Source organism: Paramormyrops kingsleyae, chromosome 1 (genome assembly GCF_048594095.1).
Source record: "Paramormyrops kingsleyae isolate MSU_618 chromosome 1, PKINGS_0.4, whole genome shotgun sequence".
In the NCBI taxonomy this organism is placed as follows: Eukaryota; Metazoa; Chordata; class Actinopteri; order Osteoglossiformes; family Mormyridae; genus Paramormyrops; species Paramormyrops kingsleyae.
In genome coordinates, this window is record NC_132797.1 from 59,433,694 (window position 1) to 59,443,546 (window position 9,853).

Genomic DNA, 9,853 nt, shown 5'->3' on the forward strand with positions numbered 1-9,853 from the left:
AAAAAAGATGCGCCTTACTACTATTCACATGGCTAATGCTAGTTAAAAGTTAGCATTCAATGCATTCCTATGGGATTTTAAGTGTGTTTTAACGTGAATAACGTCGCCATGGTAACATATTCTGCGCAGAAAAGTAATAGCACACCTCACACCATGAAGGACTCACTTTTGATATATAGCTTGCCTGGCTGCACGCTACGGTACGACCCGCATTAATTGCCGAAAATCACGGAAGAATAATAAATAATAAATAATAATAAAGTTTTTTTTTCGACTTTGAGAGGCAATTGCACGCAATCCGTAAGCAGTACGGAGACAAACGATATGTCAATCCGTGCAGCTAAGTAAGCCCTACGATTTGGCACCAAAGTGAGCTCCGTGACTTTCACGAGCTCAGCGCAAATTGGCAAAATGTAGTTTACTAGGTGAAGAACAATATGGGCCTTTCATTACATGAATAGGCCCATAATAAATAATAATAAAGTTTTTTTTTTGACTTTGAGAGGCAATTGCACGCAATCCGTAAGCAGTACGGAGACAAACGATATGTCAATCCGTGCAGCTAAGTAAGCCCTACGATTTGGCACCAAAGTGAGCTCCGTGCCTTTCACGGGCTCAGCGCAAATTGGCAAAATGTAGTTTACTAGGTGAAGAACAATATGGGCCTTTCATTACATGAATAGGCCCATAATAATAATAAAGTTTTTTTTTCGACTTTGAGAGGCAATTGCACGCAATCCGTAAGCAGTACGGAGACAAACGATATGTCAATCCGTGCAGCTAAGGAAGCCCTACGATTTGGCACCAAAGTGAGCTCCGTGCCTTTCACGGGCTCAGCGCAAATTGGCAAAATGTAGTTTACTAGGTGAAGAACAATATGGGCCTTTCATTACATGAATAGGCCCATAACTAGAAACGAAAATTCCTGAAGAAATTTTGAGATGGGCCTATTCCGCTGACCTTGGAAGAGCCGGTGCTTTTACTTATTGATTTAATTATTTAGTCTTGTTGCTGTGGCAGTAGTATTGGCCAAATAATGAAACTTTGACAGAAATGCATTGAAGTCAATGTGAGAGAACGAGGGATGAAGGACGAGTGCGGGTCAGGATGGGGGTCTTAAGGTGTTGGGTGATGGTGCCTGAGGTTTAATACCGAGTCTTATTGTTGTGGCATAAACCCTGGCCGAGTAGGAAAACTTTGACTAAAATCTATTGAAGTCAATGGGAGAGAACGAGGGATGAAAGACGAGTGCGGGTCAAGATGGTGGACTTGGGGCGTTGGGTGATGAGGCCTGAGGTTGAATACCGAGTCTTGTTGCTCTGGTATGAACGCTGGCCGAGTGGGACAACTTTGACTGAAATGCATTGAAGTCAATGGGAGAGAACGAGGGATGAAAGACGAGTGCGGGTCAAGATGTTGGACTTGGGGTGTTGGGTGATGAGGCCTAAGGTTGAATACCGAGCCTTGTTGCTGTGGTATGAACACTGGCGGAGTTGGGCAACTTTGAATGAAATGCATTGAAGTCAATGGGAGAGAACGAGGGATGAAAGACGAGTGCGGGTCAAGATGTTGGACTTGGGGTGATGGGTGATGAGGCCTAAGGTTGAATACCGAGTCTTGTTGCTGTGGTATGAACGCTGGCCGAATGGGACAACTTTGACTGAAATGCATTGAAGTCAATGGGCCATTCACTCCCATGAAAAAAGATTCGCCTTACTACTATTCACATGGCTAATGCTAGGTAAAAGTTAGCATTTAATGCATTCCTATGTGATTTTTAGTGTGTTTTAACGTGAATAACGTCGCCATGGTAACATATTCTGCGCAGAAAAGTAATAGCACACCTCACACAACCAAGGACTCACTTTTGATATATAGATTGCCTGGCTGCACGCTACGGTACGACCCGCATTAATTGCCGAAAATCACGGAAGAATAATAATAATAATAATAATAATAATAAAGTTTTTTTTTCGACTTTGAGAGGCAATTGCACGCAATCCGTAAGCAGTACGGAGACAAACGATATGTCAATCCGTGCAGCTAAGTAAGCCCTACGATTTGGCACCAAAGTGAGCTCCGTGCCTTTCACGGGCTCAGCGCAAATTGGCAAAATGTAGTTTACTAGGTGAAGAACAATATGGGCCTTTCATTACATGAATAGGCCCATAACTAGAAACGAAAATTCCTGAAGAAATTTTGAGATGGGCCTATTCCGCTGACCGTGGAAGAGCCTGTGCTACTTATAAAATGGGTGGTCTGTGTACTGCTAGGCGATTGCTAAGATTTGCAAGTTAGTTGCTACGGTGCTGCTAGGTGGTTACCGAAGTGCCGCTAGGTATTGCTAGGTGGTTGCAATGTTGTTATTAGGCATTGCAAGTGTGTTGGTAGCTGGTTGCTAGGCATTGCTACGTGGTTGCTATGTTGTTGCTATGCAATTATAGGTGGTTGCTATGGTGTTGCATGGTGGTTGCTAGGTGCTGCAAGGTGTTTGCTATGGCATCAGAAGGCGTTGCTATGGCCTCAGTAGCTGGTTGCTAGGCATAACTAAATGGTTGCTATGGTGTTGCTATGCATTTTTTGGTGGTTGATATGGTGTTCCTAGGTGGTTGCTAGCTGTTGCAAGGTGGTTGCTATGGTGTCATAAGGCATTGCTATGGTCTCAGTAGCTGGTTGCTAGGCATAGCTAGATGGTTGCTATGGTGTTGCTATGCAATTCTGGGTGGTTGCTAAGGTGTTGCTAGGTGGTTGCTAGGTGCTGCAAGTGGGTTGTTATGATGTCAGAAGGCATTGCTATGGTCTCAGTAGCTGGTTGCTAGGCATGGCTAGATGGTTGCTATGGTGTTGCTATGCAATTCTAGGTGGTTGCTAAGGTGTTGCTAGGTGGTTGCTAGGTGCTGCAAGCTGGTTGCTATGATGTCAGAAGGCGTTGCTATGGTCTCAGTAGCTGGTTGCTAGGCATAGCTAGATGGTTGCTATGGTGTTGCTATGCAATTTTAGGTGGTTGCTAAGGTGTTGCTAGGTGGTTGCTATGTTGTCAGAAGGTGTTGCTATGGGCTCAGTAGCTGGTTGCTAGGCATAGCTAGATGGTTGCTATGGTGTTGCTGTGGAATTATAGGTGGTTGCTAAGCTGTTGCTAGGTGGTTGCTAGGTGCTGCAAGTGGGTTGCTATGATGTCAGATGTCATTGCTATGGTCTCAGTAGCTGGTTGCTAGGCATAGCTAGATGGTTGCTATGGTGTTGCTATGCAATTATAGATGGTTGCTAAGGTGTTGCTAGGTGGTTGCTATGTTGTCAGAAGGTGTTGCAAAGGTCTCAGTAGCTGGTTGTGTAGTGGAAAATTACCACCAAGCATGATGTCTGATGGTTACTAAGGAAGTTAGGCTGCAAAATAAGGTTGCTATGCTCGAAGAAACAGATGCAAGAGACTGGGGAGGGGTTTTAGACCTTACCCATGTTAAGCTAGACAAGAGATGAATTTTTATTCTATATATGGTAAATATAAGATGCTTGTGCTAGACGAAAAGCTTGTCCTGAGCATAGAATGTGCAAAAGCAGACATGGGTCTTCCGGTTGTGGTTGCAGAGAAAGGTCATTTGTCTGTCAGTATAAAATGAAAGCAACTGCGTTTGCTATTTGGAGAACTTCTCAGAACTGTCTGTGGAGAGTCTCCCCGAGCTCGCATAGAAAGATATCTCAATAAATGAAACCAAGCTAAACCATTGGACTCATCTGTTACTTCCTACCTCCAAATTTCCATAACAGACTTGGGGGCTCGTCCGGGATTCGGTTGCACGGGGACCGCCAGGACCTTCAGAAGGACGCGAGTCCTAGAAGGACGACGAGGTACCCGTCTGGAGTCGAGGACAGAGAATTTTAGCCTGACCCATCGCAGTTCCTGAGGCCTGCGGTCCCCCGTCACTCCGACCGGACTAAAAGGTAGGACAAATTTTGTGGAATAGAAAATTTGTTGCGGTATCTTTCTGAAGGTAAAATATCCAGGTTCGACTGGGAGAGTCGTAAAATAACCAGGTTCGACTGGGAGAGTCGTAAAATATCCAGGTTCGACTGGGAGAGTCGTAAAATAACCAGGTTCGACTGGGAGAGTCGTAAAATATCCAGGTTCGACTGGGAGAGTCGTAAAATAACCAGGTTCGACTGGGAGAGTCGTAAAATATCCAGGTTCGACTGGGAGAGTCGTAAAATAACCAGGTTCGACTGGGAGAGTCGTAAAATATCCAGTTTCGACTGGGAGAGTCGTAAAATAACCAGGTTCGACTGGGAGAGTCGTAAAATATCCAGTTTCGACTGGGAGAGTCGTAAAATATCCAGGTTCGACTGAGAGAGTCGTAAAATATCTGTATCACGTCCAGCGAGATGTGAAATGTGTTTTGTCTGCAGACTAGATAAAATAAGATTGTATGAATGTAACGTGCACGGTATGAATGTGTAAGGTTTGTGGTTTGGATGAGTGTGCCGAGTGTGAAATTAGAAACCTGACAAGTCAAGAATATCAAATAAATGTGCTCATAAGTATAAAAAAAAATTAAGCAGAAATTAAGGTGTAAAAGGTTCCGCAAACATATAGTTTAACGGAGAGGCTGAGACAAAGACCTCCGTGTACTGTAGATTATCCCCACGACTGCTTTGTCCCTATTATCAGAACTGCACCCCGAATTGAGATTTATGTTACTGGGATGTGCATTTGGCATACATAAATTATACAAATATAACTGTTTTGTTATAAGTCTTTTGTAAAAGTCTGCATTGTTGCAATGAAGAACTTGCTTTGCAAAATAACACAGGAATAGAAGTTTTCTACTGTGTGACAATTTTAATATATATATATATTCTTTCCCTGCAAAGAAAACAAGTTTACCTTCTTTTTTTTTTTTTTTTTAGCTTTTTTCTTTATGCAAAGAAGACTGGCTTGTCTAACATATTCTGTGCATGTTTGTTAAGTAACCTATCTTAAAAAAAAAAAAAAAAAAAAAAAAAAATCAGTACTGAAAGTCTGGTGCGACAAAATGGGAAATAGCAGTAGCAAGTCAAATTGGACTCCTGATCCGGCTTATGATCCGGAAGGTGAAACAGCATTTGAAAGGGAAATGCGAAAACGTGATAAGGGAAATAAGGGCTTACTACGGGGTAAAACATGTAGGGAAGCAGTAGAGGAAAGAACTGGAAAGGACTTTTCGGAGATGTGTGAAATGTGGGCGAAAAGGACAGGTGGCAAGTGGCCAAGAGATGGGTCTTTCGACCCTGCGAAAATAAGGATGGTAAGAAGAAAGATAAAGAAGCGAGAAGGCTGTTGTGGATGTTGTAGAAGTAGTGAAGGTGAAGAGGAATGTTTGGAAATGTGGGAAAATGTGGCAAGACAGATCGAAATAGAGGCTGAGAGACGCAAGAATGAGGGAATCATAAAAAAAATAGGTGAGGAAAAAGCAAAGGCAGTCCAAGCACAACAAAGTTTGAATATGTTGTTAAAAGAGAAAGAAGATAGAGGAAAAAAAAAGAAAGCGGAAGACAGCTGCATCTACCCACCCCTCCCTTCAGCGCCGCCAGCTCCCCCTGCTCAGGAAATCCTGCCACCACCAGCGAGACAGGATCCGCCCCCTGCATACTCAGCAGCGCAAACCGCAAGAGCTGCAGATTCGGCAGAAGATGAAGAAGACACTCCTCCCCGGAGGAGTGAGCGTATTCAACAACGCATGCAACAGCCTCTGAATGAAGAGCAAAGGGCACCTGTTGGAGTGCCAAGACAGTTCCCCTTGGTGGAAATGCCAAACCCCAGAGACGACGGGACGCCACTGGGTGCAGAGGAACTGGGATCTAAGTGAACTGAAGGAGGTGGTCAACAGTCTGCCAGACCCAAACCAAGTGGGAGGGGCCCCCACCCCAGTGGGGTGCAGATGGCCCACAATGAAGAGGCGAGGGGACTGAGGGACCAGGAAACGGTCAGTTCCTGTCCCTCACAGAGACATCAAGGGAGGACCCCACGATAACCCTCGAGATTGACAATCATGCTGTTGTCTTCTTAGTGGACACAGGAGCTACCAAGTCCACAGTGAAAGACACAGACCTCCCTGGAGTCCCTAAGTCTGGAAATCATGTGACAGTTGTGGGGTCCTCTGGCCTACCCCACACCTTGTTAGAGACTGTTCCGTTATCCATTGCCACAAGGTCCGGTCCTGTCCATCACGCCTTCCTGTTGAATAACCACTGTCCAGTTAACCTTTTGGGCAGAGACCTACTATGTAAACTGCAATGCAAAATTGATTTGGACGAGAGGGGAGTCCACCTGACCTCTCCCCCACTTGGATTGTATGTCTCCCAAGAAAGTAAGCCATGCTACGCCGCATGGGTCCTCACTGATAACACCATTGGTCGAGACAAGGTGCCACACTCACTTGAACAACCCCCCATCCTCCATTGCACGGCTCTCTATAGTTCACACTGCGACCATGAGATAAGGGAATGGATGATGTTCTTCCTGGAAGAACAGAAACCCCCTGAGACCGTGTTAATGAAGTTTCTGTATGTAAGCGCGTCCATGGCCGGCATGTCTGTCCAGCTCAACCAAGATCAAAGTACATGGATCTTCGATCATCATATGCCCCATGTGTCACTGGGAAAAACTGACGCCCACCAATGGAAAGACCTAGGCCCATGGATCAAAGACTGTGAAGAGAGACAAGACTGGATTCAAGTCGAGGATGGCCGAAGTATTACTACTGATGGAACCATTCAAAGACATACCATCTCCCTCACAGTAGATGTCAGGAGAGAAGCGTTCCTCTCTGGAGAACATCGCCAGACCACGAACCTACCAGCCCCACCAACTGAACCTGAGTGGCTGTCTGAGATACCAGAAACCCTATGGGCAAGTGGCAAGAATGACTTTGGGAGAATCTGTACCGCGGCACCACTGCAAGTCCAGCCAAAGTCCAACCACAGACCAGTAAAAGCTCAGTACCCACTCTCACCTGAGGCAGAGAAGGGTATCACCATGGTGCACCAAGAACTGGTACAAAAGGGGGCTCTGAAGGAAATTCCCTACTCCCCCGTTAATTCTCCGATCCTTCCTGTGAGGAAGGCAGATGGATCCTGCCGGTTTGTACAGGACCTAAGGGGGGTAAATGACGCCATACATCCCCGTGCACCTATTGTTCCTAATCCAGTAACTATCCTATCATCCATACCACCTCAGGCTCAGTGGTTTTCTGTTATTGATCTAGCAAATGCATTTTTCTCTATCCCTGTTCACCCAGACTCACAGTACTGGTTTGCGCACACCTTTAGAGGCAAGCGTTATACGTGGACAGTGATGCCCCAGGGGTACACTGAGTCACCTAGCGTTTATGCTCAAGAATTAGGGAAGAACTTAGAGGGGTTCAAGCCCCCGGGCGGGAGCACCCTAATTCAATATGTAGATGACCTGCTGTTGTGTTCCACCACTAGGCAGAGTTGTGAGCAAGATACCAAAGCGCTGTTGCTGTTTCTAGCCCAAAATGGCCATAAAGCCTCAAAGGCAAAACTGCAGTTAGTCAAACAAGAGGTTCAATATCTCGGACATGTCCTCAATCACCTAGGCAGACGCCTAGGTCTAAAACGGGTAGAAGGGATTCGCAAGGCCCCCATCCCAGATACTAAAAGGCAATTGATGAAATGGATGGGAATGGTCGGCTACTGCCGTCCCTGGATCCAGGATTTTGCTGAAAGATCCCAACCTTTACTAGACCTTATGCATGGGGGACAAGGACTTAGACCTAATGACAGACTGGACTGGACGACTAAGGCTGAGACGGCGTTCTCTGACCTTAAACAAGCGCTATGCGATGCGCCTGCTTTAGGAGTACCAAATTTTTCCAAGCCATTTCAATTGTATGTGGATGAACGGCATGGTTTCATGACCGCCGTCCTTGGCCAGATTCATGGTGACAGGTTGCGCCCCATTGCGTATTATTCTAAACGTCTGGACACGGTGGCCAGCTCTCTGCCAGCCTGCCTCAGAGCTGTGGCAGCCACTGTGGAGGCAGTCCTCATGTCTGCAGATTTAGTCCAAATGCAACCCCTTGTGGTGCACACCTCGCATGCTGTGCATGCCCTAATAACGCAGGCTAAAACATCTCACCTTACCACTGCGCGTCTGATTCACTACCAAAACATCCTGCTTACTCTCTCCAATGTGACCCTCCAAAGGTGTTCCACAATAAACCCGGCCACACTTCTTCCCACTGAAATGGAAGGTTCCCCTCATGACTGTGTTGAGGTTGCTCAATCCCTCGCTAAGCCTAGATCAGACCTGGGTGAAGACCCATTGCCAAATTCTGGGTTCATTTTTGTGGATGGGTGCTCCCTTAGGCTCCCTGATGGGAGCCCATCTACCTCTTACGCTGTGGTTGCGTCAGAGGGCCAATTGCTGTCTGGAGGTAAGTTACCGTCCACCTGGTCAGCACAGGCTGCAGAGCTGTTCGCCCTAGCCCAGGCCTGCCGCCAGTTCGCAGGTGAGGATGTCACGATATTCACAGATTCCAGGTATGCATTCGGGGTATGCCATGACCATGGAGCCCTCTGGAAACAGAGGGGCTTCCTCACCAGCACAGGTAAACCAATACAGCACCATGAGTTAGTCCGAGACCTCCTTTCTGCCATCCAACTGCTTCACTCCATTGCTGTGGTTAAGTGTAAGGCTCACACGGGGTGCTCTGACCCGGTCAGCATTGGTAACTCCTGGGCCGATTGGTGGGCTAAGAGGGCAGCCTTACACACTGATGCCCCAGTGGCGCTCATGCCTTCACGGGTATTACATGACACTCACACCCTCCTTGATGTCCAGTCGGGTGTGACAGAGGGGACAAACACATAGTGGAATGGGGTTAGCTCCATTTGAGGTGCTCACCGGGAGACCAGTGCCGCTCCCATACCCGGGAGGCACGCTCACGTTAGAAACTGTTGATGGCGATTTACTACCCTATGTGTCTAGTTTACAGATTTCCTTGAAGAGGATCCATAGCCAGATCAGGGCTGCTCAGGTCGGACCGGAGCCAAATCAGCCAGAGACCATAGGACCAGGAGAGTGGATCCTGATCAAGGACCTGCGCCGGAAGCATTGGCATCAACCGAGAGGAAGAAGCAGCAGACAGCACGTTCTGCTGCCTCTCATGCCCAGCTGGAATGGACTGCTCCTGGGAACCCTTACTCCTCGGACGAGGACGACGTCAGTGTGTGATACAAGAATGATTTTGTATCAAAGGGGGGAATGTAGTGGAAAATTACCACCAAGCATGATGTCTGATGGTTACTAAGGAAGTTAGGCTGCAAAATAAGGTTGCTATGCTCGAAGAAACAGATGCAAGAGACTGGGGAGGGGTTTTAGACCTTACCCATGTTAAGCTAGACAAGAGATGAATTTTTATTCTATATATGGTAAATATAAGATGCTTGTGCTAGACGAAAAGCTTGTCCTGAGCATAGAATGTGCAAAAGCAGACATGGGTCTTCCGGTTGTGGTTGCAGAGAAAGGTCATTTGTCTGTCAGTATAAAATGAAAGCAACTGCGTTTGCTATTTGGAGAACTTCTCAGAACTGTCTGTGGAGAGTCTCCCCGAGCTCGCATAGAAAGATATCTCAATAAATGAAACCAAGCTAAACCATTGGACTCATCTGTTACTTCCTACCTCCAAATTTCCATAACAGTTGCTAGGCATAGCTAGATGGTTGCTATGGTGTTGCTATGCAATTATAGGTGGTTGCTATGGTGTTGCATGGTGGTTGCCAGGTGCTGCAAGTGGGTTGCTATGTCAGAAGGCGTTGCTATGGTCTCAGTAGCTGGTTGCTAGGCATAGCTAGA

At 46.5% G+C, this 9,853-nt stretch overlaps 1 long non-coding RNA gene across 1 annotated transcript; it reads left to right on the forward strand.

Moving 5' to 3' along the window:
• Nucleotides 1-3,335: 3,335 nt before the first annotated feature.
• On the forward strand, nucleotides 3,336-9,653 carry LOC140592710 (uncharacterized). Its single transcript, XR_011993140.1, has 2 exons — nucleotides 3,336-3,939; nucleotides 8,987-9,653. It is a non-coding gene; the product is annotated as an uncharacterized lncRNA (long non-coding RNA).
• Nucleotides 9,654-9,853: the final 200 nt, after the last annotated feature.